Below are 2,463 nucleotides of genomic sequence, written 5' to 3'. Positions count from 1 at the left end.
CGCGCGTCCGGAGCCTGTGCCCCGCAACGGGAGAGGCCGCAGCAGTGAGAGGCCCGCGTACTGCAAAAAAAAAAAAAAAAAAAAAAAAAAAATCAATAGAGCCCTGAACAAAAGAAAGAACGACTCATGCAGACACGATGGGGAGCAGCACCCCAAGAAAGGAACAGGGCGACGAATACATGTTCTCTGTATGTTCAAGGATGCACAAGGTTTTTCAGCAGAGGAGAGGCCTGATCTGACTTGTAAAAGAATAACCTTGAATATTGTGTGACCAACAGACTCTATGGGGACAGAAGGGAGACTGAGCCCTTAGCTGGCTATTGCAATAAGACAGCGCGATGGTTGACAGTGACAAGGACCAGAGTGACAGCGGTGATGGTGAGGGGTTTGCTCAGATTTTAGAAATAGGATGTTTTGAAGGTCGAGTAAAAAAAGATTTATTGATGGATAGGATATGGTTTGTGAAATGAGAAAGGAAGTTAGAGATGACTCCATGGCTTTTAGACCAAAGGGAAGGGTACAGTTGCCATTTACAGACAGGGTCATAAACGAGGGAGGAGCTGTGGGGGTGAGGAATGTGAGATGTCTAGTACACACAGAGGTGGGTGTGTCAAGTCAGTGTTTATCTAGAACTATTTAGAGAGAACCTGGCTTGAGATGGGAACTTAAACCAGGATTAAGCCATCAGTGTGTGGATGGAAAGGCATGAGCATAGACGAGATCAACCATAGGCACACCTTGGAGATATCGCATGTTTGTTTCCGGACCATTGCAATAAAGCGAATACTGCAATAAAGTGAGTCACATGAAATTTCTGGCTTCCTATTGCATAGAAAAATTATGTTTACGCTATACAGTAATCTATTAAGTGTGTAACAGCTTATGTCTCAAAAGACAATGTACATATCTTTTTATTTTTCTTTAACATCTTTATTGGAGTATAACTGCTTTACAATGGTGTGTTAGTTTCTGCTTTATAACAAAGTGAATCAGCTATACATATACATATATCTCCATATCCCCTCCCTCCTGCGTCTCCCTCCCACCCTCCCTATCCCACCCCTCTAGGTGGTCACAAAGCACCGAGCTGATCTCCCTGTGCTATGTGGCTCCTTCCCACGAGCTATCTACTTTACATTTGGTAGTGTATATATGTCCATGCCACTCTCTCACTTCGTCCCAGCTTACCCTGCTGCCTCCCTGTGTCCTCAAGTCCATTCTCTATGTCTGCGTCTTTATTCCTGTCCTGCCCTTAGGTTCTTCATAAGCTTGTTTTTAGATTCCATATATATGTGTTTGCATACGGTATTTGTTTTTCTCTATCTGACTTACTTCACTCTGTATGACAGACTCTAGGTCCATCCCCCTCACTACAAATAACTCAATTTCATTTCTTTTTATGGCTGAGTAATATTCCATTGTATATATGTGCCACATCTCCTTTATCCATTCATCTGTCAATGGACACTTAGGTTGCTTCCATGTCCTGGCTATTGTATATAGTGCTACAGTGAACATTGGGGTACATGACCCTTTTTGAATTATGGTTTTCTCAGGATATATGTCCAGTAGTGGGATTGCTGGGTCGTACGGTAATTCTATTTTTAGATTTTTAAGGAACCTCTACACTGTTCTCCATAGTGGCTGTATCAATTTACATTCCCACCAACAGTGCAAGAGGGTTCCCTTTTCTCTACACCCTCTCCAGCATTTATTGTTTCTAGATTTTTTGATGATGGCCATTCTGACTGGTGTGAGGTGATACCTCGTTGTAGTTTTGAATGCATTTCTCTAATCATTAGTGATGTTGAGCATCCTTTCATGTGTTTGTTGGCAATCTGTATGTCTTCCTTGGAGAAACGTCTGTTTAGGTTTTCTGCCCATTTCTGGATTGGGATGTTTGCTTTTGTGATATTGAGCTGCATGAGCTGCTTGTAAATTTTGGAGATTAATCCTTTGTCAGTTGCTTCATTTGCAAATATTTCCTCCCATTCTGAGGGTCCTCTTTCCATCTTGTTTATGTTTTCCTTTGCTGTGCAAAAGCTTTAAAGTTTCATTAGGTCCCATTTGTTTATTTTTGTTTTTGTTTTTCCATTTCTCTACGAGGTGGGTCAAAAAGGATCTTGCTGTGATTTATATCATAGAGTGGTCTGCCTATGTTTTCCTCTAAGCGTTTTAGAGTGTCCTGAGCATCCTTTCATGTGTTTGTTGGCAATCTGTATGTCTTCCTTGGAGAAACGTCTGTTTAGGTTTTCTGCCCATTTCTGGATTGGGATGTTTGCTTTTGTGATATTGAGCTGCATGAGCTGCTTGTAAATTTTGGAGATTAATCCTTTGTCAGTTGCTTCATTTGCAAATATTTCCTCCCATTCTGAGGGTCCTCTTTCCATCTTGTTTATGTTTTCCTTTGCTGTGCAAAAGCTTTAAAGTTTCATTAGGTCCCATTTGTTTATTTTTGTTTTT

Source organism: Physeter macrocephalus, chromosome 14, assembly GCF_002837175.3.
Source record: "Physeter macrocephalus isolate SW-GA chromosome 14, ASM283717v5, whole genome shotgun sequence".
Taxonomy (NCBI): domain Eukaryota; kingdom Metazoa; phylum Chordata; class Mammalia; order Artiodactyla; family Physeteridae; genus Physeter; species Physeter macrocephalus.
The sequence above is the reverse complement of the archived record's forward strand: the minus strand, read 5'-3'. Positions refer to the sequence as shown.